This window comes from Hippopotamus amphibius, chromosome 1 (genome assembly GCF_030028045.1).
Source record: "Hippopotamus amphibius kiboko isolate mHipAmp2 chromosome 1, mHipAmp2.hap2, whole genome shotgun sequence".
In the NCBI taxonomy this organism is placed as follows: Eukaryota; Metazoa; Chordata; class Mammalia; order Artiodactyla; family Hippopotamidae; genus Hippopotamus; species Hippopotamus amphibius.
The window spans coordinates 63,619,979-63,636,616 of record NC_080186.1 but is presented as its reverse complement, the minus strand read 5'-3'; the positions used below and the strand labels follow the sequence as shown (position 1 = coordinate 63,636,616).

The window sequence follows — 16,638 nt, the reverse complement described above, 5'->3', positions numbered from 1 at the left end:
GGGAAAATGTTTTGACCTATAATCATAAATAAAAATTTATAAATGAAAATACAAAATAAAATTAGGAATAATAATAATGAAAAATAAGAAACATAATATACATTTTCTAAAATGTATTTATTTTCTAAAAATAAGAAACATAACATACATTCACCATAGTAAAAAAAATGTTTCTAACTTAGGTTCAGTAGATAATCTCAATTCTAAATAAATAGTTTCCTTTGAAAAGTATAATCTTAAGAAAGAATATTTTTGGAACATATCTGCGACAATCACTTCTAGTAATTTTTAGTAAAAGCTTAGCTTGTTTGCTTTTTTTAAAGATTTATTTGTTATTTATTAATTTATTTACTTTTGGCTGCATTGGGTCTTTGTTGCTGGGCACAGGCTTTCTCTAGTTGCAGTGAGCGGGGGCTACTCTTCGTTGTATGCACGGACTTATTGTGGTGGCTTCTCTTGTTGCAGAGCACAGGCTCTAGGCGCACGGGCTTCAATAGTTGCGGCATGTGGGCTCAGTAGCTGTGGCTCGCGGGCTCTTGAGCACAGGCTCAGTAGTTGTGGTGCACTGGCTTAGTTGCTCCACAGCATGTGGGATCTTCCCAGCCCAGGGATCAAACCCGTGTTCTCTACATTGGCAGATGGATTCTTAAGCACTGTGCCAACAGGGAAGTCCCAGCTTGTTTGCTTTAAAACATTTTGTACTTAACAGTTTCTGCTAAATTAGCATGTCAATTATTTGTTTAACTGGTAAGTCTTCTATATGTATTAATCTTTAAAATGGTGTTTGTTTCCATTTATTTGGTTGAAAAAGACTGGTTACTTTCATTTGTCCTTTCTTGGTGAACTATAATTATGGAATATTAGGTAATACAGAAGAATCAAAATCATCATTTGTTAATGCCAAGGTACCTTTGCATGTAGGGAAACTGAACTGATCTCAGAAAGCAAAGAAAGTGCAAGCGTGGTGGAAAGTGGAAGAGTGGTGGAAAGTGGTTTCAAGGGTGGTGAAAAAGAGAAAACTATTAAATGTGAATATAAGTAGAGAGGATTAAGCCAATCAGTAAGAATAAGGGGGGCACTATAACTTTATTATTGAGTTATGTAGTAAGTGCACAGATGAGTTAGTATGTATGTAAAGCCTCACAGAAAAGCCCTATTACTACTACTTAATACATTTTTTTATATTCAATAATGTGTATTAACAGTATAATTCACACATTTATTCATATATACATTATTGGCCATTGGAGCTCAAAAATTAAAATATTTACAGGAGACAGGAAGAAAAAGCGAGTGAGTGCAAGGCAGCTGGGAGAAATATATAGTCCTCTTGATCTATCTTTCCACTTCTCACTTTACAGAGATATAGGTGAAGATACATTTCACTTTCTTTTAATTCCACTGTTAAAGTAGAACACAAAACATTATCACAAATTGGGTGACTCGTGGCACAAGACACTACCTTGGTTTTGAGGAGGTAATAAGGAATGGTGGAGAATGTGGTGGGTCGGAGAGTGGACCTTACATTTGAAAAGGAAAGCCTCTCCTGCTGAGTGTTGCTATGAGATATGTCAAAGTTGCTGGATCTTTTTTTTTGCCCCAGAAGCTGCAAATCCAAGTTTTACTTGAAGCCTTTTAATTTTTAAAAGTTGACAAAAAGTAGATAAAAAACAAAACAAAACAAAACAAAATACTGTGTGGCCCAACACTCATGGGGCTAATAAATTACCTCTGTCGATTAGATTTTATATAGGCCAGTGGTTTGAGATCTCTATTATATGCTTTGCTAAGAGCTGGGCATATAAAGTTTAGTGAGGTTTTAAGGAGTTTACTATCTAGTGGGGTGGGGGGGGGAGTAAATCAATAAATACCATGATGTATAATAAGTGCTATGATAATCAATGTTCATTTTGATGGTTCTTCAACACTGGAAAATTCCATGTCATCAAAGAAAGATAAAATAATATTCAATATGATTCTCTTAGATAGCAAAGTACTTACTAATATATTTTGGAAAGTTTTTTTTTTTTAATGAAAACAGGAATGTAAGCAAAAAGAAACATTTAAAGTGTTAGCAGAAAGTCAGAACATCTTCCTTAGAAATTTTGATTAATTTAAATTTTTTTTTAAATTAATTTTTATTGGAGTATAGTTGCTTTACACTGTTGTGTTAGTGTCTACTGCACAGCAAGGTGAATCAGCTATACGTATACGTATATCCCTCCTTTTTTGGATTTCCTTTCTATTTAGGTCACCATAATTTACTCTTTAAGATAATATTAAGAATATTTGCTGGTGATTTGGAAGGAAAAAATTGATTAAAATGCTTTTTGGCTCTTGAATGTAGGGTTCCATTCTTTCCTTAGTGAATCATAAGTGAACTAAAATGGAAGTATGATACTTTTTACCATAATGTATAAGATGTCAGATGTTTTGCCTTTAAATAAGACCAAAGCACCAGGGTGCAAAATATAAGCTTTGAAAAGTTTCAGGCAAGCCCCTTGATTCTAATTGCTGAGGTTCCCTAGACACATCTTTATCTTATATAAGTTGTTGGGACAGAAAAAGTCAAAGGGAGAAGGATTGTTCTAGGTGCAATGGAATAAACAACCAACTTCTCAACTTCTCTGAGTTCAAAAACTCAACTGCATTAATTAATTTTCTGCCTTCCTTGATCTATTTCCTACCTCCCCAACACACAGAGACACACACTAAGATAATTAATAGTGCGAGAAACTACTTTAACAATTTGTCTATGTTTGTTTTTCTCTTTACTTAAAAGCACACATACACACATTGTTATTAAATTAATTTTTGGAAAACATTCAAATTTCATTGTAATCACTAGTTTGTGTAGATATTAAAATATTTACATATGGCCTATAAAATATTTCAAAAGATTGATTAAACAAATTTGTTAAGAACTAAATTTATGTGCATGTTGCTTATATGTATAATTGTGATAAGTACATTTGTACAAGATTTCTAGGTTGTTTGACTTATAATATCTACATCAGCAAAGCAGTGCTATAATATTTGTATAACAAGCAGCTGCCTTATTGAACTAAACATTATAATAGTATTTATGATTATAGGATTCTAACTCATTTATTCCATTAATGCTTTCCAACAACCAACTACAGCTCAGGCCCTTTGCTAGACAATAGAGAAGCCACTGTTCTTCAAAAATCTGAGAGTAGGAGAAGTGATTAAAAACTGCTTCATCTGATTGGTGCATACCATTCTAAGCAGTATAATGTTACTTCCTGTATCACACAACTTGGAGGTATTTGGGAGGCTATCTACATTTCTAGATACAAGAACATTGGTAGGGAGGAAGGTGCTTCCAGAGAGAAAGTTCCAGAAAGCATCAGACATCTAATGAACTTTTAAAAGACTTTTGTCTGCCTAAGAGTTCATGATGCTACTTTGATAAATCAGGGACTTTAAAAGTTGTGTGAGAGTGCTGAGGGATTCTCATACCTCCTTACTAAGATTTGAGTATTGTGGGTAATGGGTATACAATGCTATAGTGTTATAGTTGGGTTTACAGATGGTTGGACAAGTGGGACAAAAACTGGAGAAGGCAGAGACTTCAAATTTTACTACGTGTCACAAGCACAGATTGAGATTTTCATATAAGTTAGTACCTCCCTGGTAAATTAAAGTTAAAAGAGATTTGTTGAAAGGATGGGTCACAAAATTAAGATAAAACCCGAATGAACCCACCAAAACTTTATATAATAGAGAGTGGAACAGTGCCACAAAGGAAAAACTGGATGGAGTTTCCAAAAGAAAGGTGACTTAGAAAGTAAAAACAACTTTTGTGTGTGTGTGTGTGTGTATATGATATAAAACTTGTTTTGTTGCATGTAGGAGATATGTAAGTGAAGGCTTATTTTCCTGCATGTTTAAAAATAAAATTGATGAGAACTTGTAAATTTATTCCATAACCTCACCAAAGTTGGGGAAAAATCCAATGGTTTAATTCTTTTTATAAATAAAAATGCATCATCAAGGGATAAAAAGAATAATAAGATCTATTTGAGGGAAAATTTTGTGAAGTAATAGTCTGTGAAGAAATAGTATATAGTTAAAATTCCTGAATGCCATGCATATTAAACATATTATATAAATCTTTATGTCCTAATTAGTTTTGTGTATTTGCTTATAAATTTTTGTGTATATTCTTATTCATTTTCCATTTGTCTTTTGTTTCCACGGATGATTTATTTCTCTGGGGAGGGAGTATGTTTACTACTTTCCAGTAGCACCTAGAGCACCGAATTGAGGAAAGCAGGTTTTCTTAGTGTTGAATAATTGCCTTTACTTTCCTTACATTTTGAAAAATATGTCAGCCTACAATCTCAGTAAAAATGCAAAATTAAAAATGAATTTAGAAAATAACATGCATGTTTCTCTGACATTAAATCACCCTGTTGTGCCAAATGTAGCACAAATGGCCCTTTAACAGGGATCCTGTGCAAACAGTGGGTGATCAAAGAACACATCAGCAGCAATACCAAGTCACACTGGTGGTGTCAAGGACAATGTATTCTGAATTCTATTTTGTATTTCTTCTGTGATATTGTGCCAGAACACAAATATATAGACACAGATATATACATATACATGTGCATATATATATATTTTACAGAATTTAAATAATTCATTCAAATAAATTATTTAAATGATTTAAAAATTCTTTTGTCAAACAGATTAATGGAACCTTGTTATTCAAAAGATAAATCATTTTATATGAAGTGGCAAAGACTTCAAGGGCTAATAAAGGTTTTATGAGAGAGAAACTTTTAATGAATTAATACTTTTGCATGTACTTATTTTCCATAAACATAAATATACACACAAATGTTTAAAATGATATTTATATCAACATTTCTGACTGATTTTTAAGAAAACAGTATTCATAGTGTTTAAAATAATGCATTTTTATGGATTTGATTTTAGGAGCTGATGGATTATAATTCACCAAGCAAAGTAGAAGGAGGTTTAAATAATAGCGCTATTAATATTATTATTTGTGTAATGAGATAAAATAAACTAACTTTTTTTCTATTTGTAACTTATATGAATCCAGTAATCATTAGTGTTGAACAGTTTTATTTATGCCGTTTTCCAGGGCTTGAATTGTATTTAGCACTCAACTTTTTTTTGTCTGTGGAGGTCTTAATCAGAAAGATATTTTGCTCTAGAAAATTATGGTGAACTAGTATTTGTATAACAAGACCTTAAGACCCTGGGAAAAATTTTAAGGATTTTTATGAAGTTTAGTACACATTCTTCAGCTAAATTTTGGCATAGTTTCAGTGAAATTCAATTGGTTTATTTTATAATTAAAAACAAGGAAATCATAGTAACAAAAATATATAATGTATAGTACTCATGTTTATAATAGAAACATCCATAAAGAAAAAAACATGTTCTAACTTTTCTCATTACTCCAGAGAGAATTGCATCTTTAATCACACAAAGCACAACTGCTTTCTAATTTTGTTTAAAGTGTTTCAATACTTACAAAAACCAGATCAGGTTATTGTAAATCTAGAGCAAATTAGAATCATTGGCCTCTGCTCAGCTCTATGTAAGAGTTCTATGTAAATCATAAATTTAATGGCATACTAAGACACACATCTGTTTCAGTTTTGTAGGAGTTAATAATCTAACTACAGAGTATTTAAACACTTCTTTCATTAACTGGAAAATTGAGGCAAAGAGAGACTTCCCTCAGTGATAAGGTGTAATATTTTACCTCTGCATTTTGATAAGCTATAAATCTACCTAGTAAAGAGTTTTCTAAAGATTGAATTTAGTATCTATTTTTGACATCACATGATTTCCTCCTATATAGAAACATTCAATCTAAACAACAGGCCAGCATTATCATCTCAAATCTACACCTGCATAAATTTTTTTGATTTATATAAATCATATTTAAAATCATTTTGCAATAGGGCACTGGAGAGAAAGTAAATATTGAATAATTATATGAAATGTCAAAATTCATTAAAAAAATATTTTTCAGATTCCTTATTTGATTACCCATGAGTTTACTTTTAAATGATAAATGATAGTCTTTTGGGGATCCATATTATTTAAAAATAGTTTACATAGTTTGATTTCTCAAACATTTACATTTTATAGCCAGCCTTCTTTTCTCTGATTTTAACAAATTCAACTTTTCTCTGATTTTAACAAACTATAAATATTTTTCATGTTATTTCCATGATCTCCTTCCTTGAGACATGCCACTTCGTACATAGCATTAAGAAGAGTATATTATAATGAATTATTGTGTTTCAATTATCATTAGATAATAAACAGGAAATTAGTTTTTCTTGCAGTGCATTCTACATTGTAGAAACAATGAAATATATGTGGTTTGAATTTGGGTCATTAAATTCAGGTAGTAAGGACACAGTACTAATTAAATTGGTGTCATAAATTGCATACCCATAATGAAGGTGAACACTCTTTTAATGCACTAATAATCCTCTTTAGTTATATTGTAGATATGTGATTGTGGTAACCAGGACAGTTGGATAAGAGTGTGGATGGTTCAGTGCAACACACCTCCATCACTGGATCCAAATTATTCAAAGAATATATTATCCAGGTGATGGTTTGGCAACTTCTTTTTAATGTAGAATAGCTGGAGAGATTATGTGTTTTTATTGTTTAACCTAAACCAAAATTTCTTCATTGAATATCACTCAACAAAACCTTATCATTAGCAAATCATTTCAGTACTCCTTTGAGATACTGATGACATTTTAGTATGATTCTAAATTTGGATGCTAATTAAAAGAAAAAAAAGATTCTTTTCTAATGCACTTTTACTTATCACAAAAACATATGCCTATTACATCATTGTTTGGTCTAGGACCTAAGTGATGGATTTCATAGTGACTTTAAGAATGCATTGTAAAGAGTTGCAATAAGTTGAAAACTTAATTATAAAGACTTAAATTATTCTTGAAAATAGAGATGGCAACATTCTATTATCTTATCAAGAAACTATGAGGAGAACAAGGTTGAGAAGAAAAATCCTTGCAAATTGCTGTTCTAGTTTCCATGTGCTCAAATTTATTTTTATTAAAATATATACAACAAATAAGGCCTTTTTAAAATACAGTAAAAAAAAAAAGTGGAGTTAAAAAATAACCACTATATTAATTACAGAACAAAATACTGAATAACGTTAGTAACAGCTAATATATACAATCAGAAGAATATCCTCTTACACAAATTTAGATTATCAAATATTTTCAAAACCGAAACAGCAATTTTGTGTCTAAAAATACTGATCACATATTTCAATTATTTTATGCTGTATCATCGATAACTTTAATGTATTCTAAATGAAATATTAGCAGTGTTATATACTTATATCTTTGACTCACTTTCTAAAACGCAAAGAGGGCATTTGTGAGTTTGTTTCCTGACTCTTAAAAGCCTTTTGCAAGTTTTGCCATACTACAATGAACTGTGACATGATAATCAAAGTCATATTCTCAGAGGCACTAAAAATTCAATTTAGACTTGTGTGAAATTACTATTCTGTTATCTTTGAGGGTTTAGATTCAATCGAAGTGAAGTTGCCTCTACTGTTAACCATTGCCTTGCTTTTGGTCTCATCCAATGCATGTTGCTTTGCCAAGAACTGTCCACTCAAATGTTTTATTTTTAAAACAAAAACTTGTGATTTTAGGTTACTTTTAGTTTAACAATTTTTAAAAAAATTTAAAGAAATTTCATCTGTATTGTTGACAGAGGTTTGCATATATAGAAAAGGGATGAGAAGGCTCATTTTTAAACTACATACTTTAATAAGAAAACATTTGGTTAAGAGAACTTATGATAAAAAAATTATTATAAGTCATAGATAGCTTTCTATAAAATGAATGTTCTTTCAGTTACACTTCCTAGCTTGACAGAAACATTGATAGAAGGTCTATAAAATAGGATTATAGAAAATCCTCAAGGTGCGGAGATTACCAACAGTTATGAGAAAAATCTATGGGAAAGAAACACTAACTTTGGGTTGCATAAGACTTAGTGGAGCAATGATTATGAGGGGTATCTTTTTTTAACTTGCTTACTTTTGAATATCATTTTAATGGTATAAAAATTGTATAATCCTTCATACACCGTTAGACATAAATAAATACTCTAAGTGCACAGAAAGAGTCAAGCTACCAGTTGCTTTGGTGGATATTTTTAAGAAGTATTAATTACAAAATGGTACATATTTAATAATATATGTGATTAGATACTTCTAAATAATATCATCAAGTACAGCACATCACAATCATATTTATAATACAGTTTAAACTATCATTATTTTTGGAGACTGCGTCTCTACATTTTAGATAGGGTTTGGCCTTCTTGGACCACGATTCACTCAGCCTGGAGAGAACTGGGAGAAGAGTTAAAAGCTTATTGGTTTTGCCAAATGCTTTCATATGTTTCTTCTTTCATGGAAAATGAGTTTTGATTTCTTTTCAGCCTACATAAAATGAAAAACAAAGCTAGTAACTTTCAGCAAGTTCTAGTTAAGTTTGGGTATTCACATGTTGCTTTGATCTGCTCTAGAGCTTTAAAATATTTATTTTCTAGAGTAGGGGAAACATTTCAGCACTAACCATCAATGAACAGTAAAGATGAAGAAAAGGGAACACAAAGTTTAGGATGCAATCTAGCTAATTTAATTTCTACTTCTGTATTATAAACTAGACAGGTTTCACATGTTTTTTATTTGTTTTATTTTAGAACTCTCACAGAGCTCTCTTATCAAAGGCAAAAATAATGAATGCAATCTATTCTCATTGGTAGTTCTCTACAGCGAGTAGCTCAAACTTCACACAGTTTCTGGCCCAGTATCAAGACCTGGCTCCTCTCCCTGCCCCACCCCAGTCCACCTCCATGTGGCCCCTTTTAGAACTGGCTTACCTATATCCAAGTTTGCTGGAATGGGGCATTGAAGAGGTTACTCACTGTGTTCTACTGGCTTATATTAACCACGATATTTTTGCAACCATGCCCATTTTCATACTTTTTCAGATTCGTTAAATTGGTACCCGTACTATTATTATTCATACTTGTATTCTGACAGGTACCTCATCATTTCCCTCTAAACAAAGATGGCTGGATGGTAAATAGCTTTAAAAATCAGCATAATTTCTGTATCAGAAATATGTGAACCCATTGAATAAAATAATCTTTAGTTTCTTAAAGATGTTTAAATTAAAAACATGAGTCTCTACAGTTGGAAAAAACATGTATGGTTAAAATGTTTGAAGCCCATCAATCTCTCAAACCACATAAGCTAATGAGTTCCTTCTGTTTTCTTTGAATGAAATCACCATGAGTGGTTAGATGTTGATTTAACATAAAACAAATGGAAATGGGAGTTTCCTTTGTCCTCTGTAGAATTTATTTTTAAAAACAATTAGTAAGTATTATGAATAAGTTCAATGATTTTGCCATTACTTACATAATGATATAGATTGTGTAGTTAAATTGATTGGATTGTAGGGAATGCATAACATACTCCAACTACACTTAGCTTGCTAACATCTGCAGACATTATTAAGTTTCCCATTGCATTTTTTTCTACCATAACACCTGTATTATTATAAATTATGTTTTGAATTGTCATGAAGTGTCAGGCAAATTATGTTTGCTGGATGTGTGTGTGTGTCATTTAAGTGTTCCTTTGTAATGGCAGGTTTGTGGCTAACAGCTTAATCTTGAATATATCGATGCAATTAAAAGCTCTGTTTCAATTCTTTGTGGATACAAAGAAGGCTGAAGCATTATTATGTGTAAAGTGCAAGGAAAGAATTAAAAATCCTTTAATATTTAAAACATTATCCTAGAGAAGGGATACATTTAGATATAATTTTAAAAACAGCAAGCTTTTATATTCTTAGGAAAAAGTGTTGAACCCTTTGAACTCTATAAAATACATATCCTATTGAGTTAAAATTAAAAACTTGTATGAGGCATTTCCCACTCCCTATAGTTTTAACCCACTTCTGACAATTTCTTTCTCTTCCCATGTATCCTCCTTTTTTGGTAGTCTCTTCAGGAACATAGTGGAGAGTGACTCACTTATGTCCTGAGCATCAAAGTACGTCAGACCTAAGAAACGTAGACAGTGGGTTCTTCCTGAGATTCTTTCTGAGAGAGTTAAATAAATAAGTAAATGAGCCAACATATGGGCAGCTTAATTCAGGCAAAATTCTCTATTGATTACTTACTAAGCTTACTGAATAAAAACTTCAGCCCAAGTTTTGCCTCCACAAGGAAAATAGGATTAGACTGATCTATGCACTCACTGGGGCTTCTTGTGAATCATGCCTAGATGAATGAAAAATCTTCAAAGATGAATAAAAGAAAGGGCTAAAATTTTTCAGTAAATGCAAATTATTATCAGTTTGACATATTTTGGTTTACAATACTGAATAAAATAATTTTAAATTCTAAAGGAGGCCGTGATATAAATGACCTCTGAGGTCTGAGAGTCCAAGTCTGCCTTCTTTTCCACTACTTTAAAGAACCCTGATTTACTTTTCCTAGGTAGATCTGTCGTATGTATAAATTTTGACAGATGTAAAAACGAAATAAAGTTTCACACTAGCTCTGCATAAGTGTGTTTTTTTCTAGACTAGTTTATATCCTGCATCAATAATATTTGAATAATGTTATCTAAGAAATTCCAAATGGAAGTGTTTATGTAGTTTAAAGCACCAATGCTTTAAGTGGCTCCTCTTATCTTTTGTATTGGTGAGAATACTAAAACACCAATACATTAAGCAGAAAAAAATTTGATCATCAAGGATTCTTGTCTGAATCCGAGAATTATAATGAATCGACCAAAAGAGCATGTTTCAGTTATTTGCACATATGTACTTTTAACTTGATTTTTAACAAGTTGAGAGAAAACTTGACCAATAGTTGGATTTACTTTAATACTACAAATATCTGGCTTTGTGACAAAATATAGGTATTTAGAGTCTTCATGTATTTTGAACAATCTGCTGTTGACATTTTAATAACTGTTGTTTGAAATGATTTCTGAAGTATGATGACTGCAACATACCCACAGCAACAAAAAGTACATACTGTTTCTGAAAGCAAAGGAGCTCAAGTTTCATCCTATTTTCTAGAGATTTTAAATCTTGGAGAATCAGTTTTTCTTGAAAACCAATGCAAACATGCTTCTTTAATTGATGTCGCATTCATCAGTATAGACAGTGATTCAGAAATACATTTCAGCTCAGAAATTTTGTAATTAAAAAAAAAAACCCAGGTTTGATTTTATTCGTATGCAAAGGACACAACTGGCTTTCAAACATTTTTCAAGCACGATTTTCTCCGTCTTCTCTTCAGTTTGGGTTCAGCGTAGGCGCTGCCTGGCTGTTTGCTGACACTACCAACAGAGAAGTGCAAGGGAAGTGTGGTCAGAGGACAAGAGCAAAAGCAGTTTCAATGTAAGGAAATGAGGGAGACAGACCTAAACAGCACGATGAATGCACTTGCGAGTAGAGCCTTGTAGTTTCCTTTCCTTCCTTTGCTTATCCTGGTGGGTTTAATCAAAAACAAACAAAACGCTCTTGTGAAATATAGTCACTAAAGTCAAAGTTTGGCTAGCTCTCTGTGACTACAAAGAAAAAGTCATCGCAATTAAAAAAAAAATGTAACTTTCATTAACGAGCCCGCCGGAAATCTCAGGTATCAAAGACGCATTAACCCTGGAGCGTCCCCCGCGCGCCGCAGCCGGACGCAGGCAGCCGAGGCGAACAGACGTTCTTTCTCCTCCGAGCAGTCACACAAAAGAAGGGCCGCGGAAACTAAAAGTTTCGGGGCCTCCGGCTCGCTGCGCGGAGAAAAGAGAAAACCTGGAGACGGGGTGGGTAAAAGACGCATCCTGGGCGCTTCTCCGAAGTGCCGGCTAGCAGAGAGCTCCTGAGCCTGGAGGGAAGAGGGGAGGGGACCCCGAGCTCCGGACCAGCCCCCTGCGCCCCGCCTCGGAGGCCGGAGCGCCGCGCTCTCCCAGATACCTTTCACCCGGTTCCAGAAATAAAATAAATGTTTTTAAAGTGCGTGTGTGTGGACAGGATGGACAGCGCGCGCCGGCAGAGCGCGCGGAAGACAGAGCGCGCAGTGAGTGGAGTTTGGGGAGGCGGGGGTCGGGAGGGAATGGGTGTGTTGACGCCGGGGGCTGGATGCGGAGCCCCGAGAGCGAGGCGGGGGGGCCGCCGATGGGGGGAGAGAGGAGGGGCGCTAGCCAGCGCAGGCCGCCTCCGGGGCGCGTTCAGCGGCCGTGCGCGCGCGTCCCTCGCCGCCGCCGCCGCCCGGACAGCCCTGCGGCCGCCCCGCCGGCGGAGCCGGGGCCGGCCTGTTGTAGGGCGGCTGCTGGGCCACCGCCACCCGAACAGCTCGAGCCCGTAAGTGTCCCCTGTCGCTCCCCTCCCCCTTGCTTGGGTGCACCACCGCCGCAGCTGCTCAAATGGAGTGCAAAATGGCCATTGGGCGGCAATGAGTTATAGATTATCTGCTCCACGTTTTGTACTTAGCTGCCTGTAATCTTCTTTTGAGTTTGCCTGGGCCCCTTGCTGGAAAAATCAGGAGGGAGAGATTTGGCCTTTGCCGTTGGACCCGCTAATATGTTTATATGATTAGCCCAACTCGCGGGGGTGGGGAGGTGGGGATTTGGGGTGGAGGAGGAGGAGGAGGCTGGAGGTGACTCCAGTTCAGACCTCGCGGAGAGTCTGTGTCAGGACTTCGCGCTCCCCCGTCTCTCTCCCTCTCTCCCTCTCGCTCCCTCTCGCTCACTCTCTCTCCGATCACACACACACGCAGAGGTACCGGAGCGAAATCGGGAGCTTACCGGAGCATTCCTTGGGATCGTTGCGGGGGGGTGGGGGGGCAGCTCCCCACCGTGGCTGTGTGTGGCGCGGCTCGTCCCTACACTTCCCCGAGCCCCCGTCCTCGCCTTCAGCCAGTCTTGGGGCAGCGGCCACCGCTCAGCCTCGGCCGGGAGACCCGAAATGTGAGAGGAGGGGCTGCAGTCGTCTGCCGCCCCAGGCCGCGCAGGGTCGGCTCGAGGGATGCCTTCCCGGCCGGCGCGGACGGCGGGCTGAGCGGCTTCGCCTGACGAACTGAGTTGGCCTCGCGCCGCCGCCGTCTGCCCGCCCCTCCCGCGTCTGCCGCTCGGAGGGGACTCCCAAGTCTGCGCACCTCTGTCGAGCTTTTGCCTCCGCCGCCCCTTCCGCTCGGCTTCCCGAATTTCTTATCTTTACGAGGGAGCGTGCGGTCTGGGGGCGCGTGCGCGTGTGCGAAAGACCTCTCTCGGGGAGCGGCGTGTGGGAAACTGCAGGAAAATGTTGACCTAACCCCAGGAGCCGCCCGGCGCTGGCTGCTTGGCTGGAGGAGGCGGCGGCGGCGGCCAAGCAGGAGGACGCGCCGAGCCGCGGCGCTGCCTCCCGCGCGGACTCGGCGGCCGGCGACCCGCTCACGGCCGGCCTCGGCCCTCGCCGGCGCGGGTGGCCGCTGCCCTCTGCGCCTCTCTCCACGCGGCCCCCGCGCCGGACGGCCCGCCCCCGGGGCGCGCTCGCAGACCGAGGTAAGAGCCGCGGGAGCGAACAATGTGCCTCTGTGCCGGGCTTCGGAGACCTGTTTGCTCTGCGCCTCCCGCCCCGGGGTGGATCCTGGAGGTGGAGGGAGCCGCGGATGAGTTGTGGCTCGGCTGTTTGTTTCGTTCTGCCGGGCCAAGGAGGGAGACCCGCGCGGGCTCGGGCTGCTCGCCCCCTCCGCTTCCTCCCCCTCCTCGGAAATCGAGCCGCACAACTCCCGTTCCCGTCCAGCCTGCTGCTGCTTCGTTCGCCCTGCGAGTGTCGTGACGCTCACTTGACTACAGTCTAGTTGCAGGGGTTCCGGGGGGAGAGGGGAGAGTAGGACTGGGTTCGGCATTTGTAATTTACCGAAAGCCTGGGTCAGAAGGTGCCGTTCGCTCTTGCACTGCTCATCTGAGGAGGGGGCAGGTGGGGCGCGCCCTCGGTGGGGCTGGAGGCCGGGTGGGGAGCGCGTCCCCGTTCCCCCCCCCCCGCCCCGCCTGCCTGCAGACCCGTCCCGGACTGTGAGTGGAGCCGGGAGGCCGAGCGCCGGGAGCGAGTTCAGAGCAAGTGGACGGCGGGGGGGAGGGGGGATGGGATGAGTTGTTGCGGGTGGTGGTTTCTTCTCGTCGGTGGGTAGGTGGTGTGGAGAGGCGAGGATGACAGCAAAGCGCAGCCAGATGTGGCCGGGCCAGCACCGTGGCTGGCAACGATTAGGGGCGGCGCAGCGGGGCCGGGCACCCGGCGGGCTCTGGGGAGGCCGAGTGCCTCCCGCACCCGCAGTGAGAGGGCAGTAGCGGGCCGCGCTGGGCCTGCGGGCGAAGTTACGGGGTGTGGGCTTCTGGGCTTGGCGCAGGGGCTGCGAGCCTCTCTGGAAGTCTGGTTTGTGCGACCGCGGTGCGGGGTGGGGATCGGCGGGGGAAACAGGTGTGGGAGGGGCGCCAGGCAGGGGAGACTCCCCCCTCCATCCCCCACGCTAACCGAACGTGGGCTTGTTGCAGGGCTGGGGCCACCCGACCCTCTGGTGGAGAGGCGAGGGCGAGGGAAGCGACCAAAGCGTCGCAGCAGAGGGGAGGCACTCCCGCAAGAGTCCTTCGCTTGGGATCTAGAAAGTTTGTTCCTTTCGCCAAACTACGGGGCTTGGGTTAGGGGAAATCGCTGGAAGCTTTACTTTATGCCAAAGGGTCAATGAGCGGCGGCCGAGGAACGTATGTCTTTATTCATATTTATTTGTCTTTATCCTCTGCTCACTCTGTGCTCTGAAAGCATAGTTGGAGGGACGAGTCCTGCGGTGTCCGTCTTCTTTCCCCACCTTGGATGGACTCCTCCCCCCTCAGCCTTTTCCCTTTCCCTGGCCCCCTCATTCCGTCCTTCCTGATGCAAACTGTGTTGTCTGAGATTCAGACCAAGGAAATGTTTTCCTCCTGTTCCTTGAAAGGTGTCAGGCTGCTTAGCAGCTTCTCCAAGCTGCCTGGGAGCGTGTGAGCCGCAGCCACCAACCATATGGTTCCCTTTACAAAGGCCAGGTTCTTAGGCACTCTCCTTCTCGCCCCCGCCCCCAATGCTTAAATTTTCTTCTGCGTTCTTTACACTGTGTGTACTTCTCTCTTCCAGAGGCGTACATTTAACGGACGTGGTTGGTCCATTCATTTCTCTGTCAGTGTTTGTCTGGAACGGGCCCCACCGAGTTTGCTCGAGTTGCACAATGAGGAAAAGTCACATCCGTTTGGTAAATAATTGCCTGTTGGGATGGCTCTTACCAAATCAAGTTTGATCCTCGGCAAACCTTAAAAGATGGGTACAGAGGAGGCAATCTGCCGCGATAGCAGAAAGATAGAATAGTTTGTGCGGTGTCTTTGGCAACATTCCCAGTTGTGACGGGACTCTTGACCTAGGTAAAAGGTAACTTTGTAACTTATATTTAGTATCTTTGCAGTACGTGAGAAACCCTTTCTAAGAAAGTATACTTCTCTTCAGGTGTGTTATCGAACTTTTTGTTGTCCCTCCCTCCACCTTCTGATACATTTATGCATGATAGAGAGACTCCTGCAGAACAAATGTTCTGTTGTTTAGTTTCTTCAGACATTCCGATTCTCTCCTTTTGTTGCTTGCCTCTAAAAGAGGTGCCATTTCACATCATTCTGCGCAAATTGTTTGAATTAATGCAAGTGTGAATTCTTACCGTTTGAAGGGGACTATTAGCATATCAAAGGTTTCTTAGCTTCAGCTCAATTGAGAAAACTTCAGCCTGTCTTCCATTTGCTTCCAAGTGGAGGCCCAAAGGGCAATGAGAATTGTAAAGGGTAAAAATAGGGAGGTGGATTCAGGCTGTGTTTCTGAACTTTTACTGTTTTGTAATTATGTGAGTGAAAAACATTGTCTGTTGCTGTGGAGCCCTTGCAAATGGAAAGACAATTATTTTCCATTGATAAATGGTTTGTTCCTAGAAAAAGAGTGACCTTTTATTTTGTGATAGTCACTGTTGCCTGTCTTTTGGGGTCCCTTCAGTGGAAGAGAGAGTGAGAAAGCTTTTCCTTCTAACTTAATACTTTTCTAGGGCCTACATTTTGCTATGTTAGTAAAATGGCTGAGAAAGGCTTTTAATTAATGCATAAAACAATAGAAATCTTGTGATAAAAGGACACTGATTTTTATACCTAGGAAACTTTATTTTTAATACACTTGCTAAATGAATAGGTTAAAAAAAGTCAGTGGAGAGTTTTGAGTGTTAAAAACTCAATATGAACTTTGTTAATGCAACTTTTATTGCAAGTGTAGTTTGAAAAAGGTTTCTAAGTGATATTCAAATTTTTCATGAATTGCATATGGAAATAGTTGTTTGAATACTGTTTGGTCTCAAAATGTTTGTATTTTATCTAACAGTAAACTCTAGAAGTCAGCTTAAAGGAGGTTTTTCTTAATTATGTAACTAGCGTATACTAATGCTTTTTTACATTTGCAGAGAGATTCTCTGAATTTCTTTAACAACTCAATATCC

The 16,638-nt window shown here is 39.4% G+C and overlaps 1 protein-coding gene across 19 annotated transcripts in view; it reads left to right on the top strand.

Moving 5' to 3' along the window:
- The window catches only part of ADGRL2 (adhesion G protein-coupled receptor L2), a 266,132-nt gene that overhangs the window by 71,381 nt on the left and 178,113 nt on the right, over positions 1-16,638 (top strand). Inside the window, exon 1 of one of the 19 annotated variants that reach the window (XM_057714991.1) lies at positions 11,895-11,935. The exons of 14 other annotated variants lie outside the window; for them this stretch is intronic. The gene's annotated coding sequence lies outside the window, so the exon portion shown is untranslated. Of the gene's footprint in view, positions 1-11,894; positions 11,936-11,967; positions 12,190-12,457; positions 12,474-12,860; positions 13,652-16,638 lie in introns of those variants that run through there. 4 more of the 19 variants (XM_057714981.1, XM_057715012.1, XM_057714973.1 and 1 more) reach the window with 4 other exon arrangements.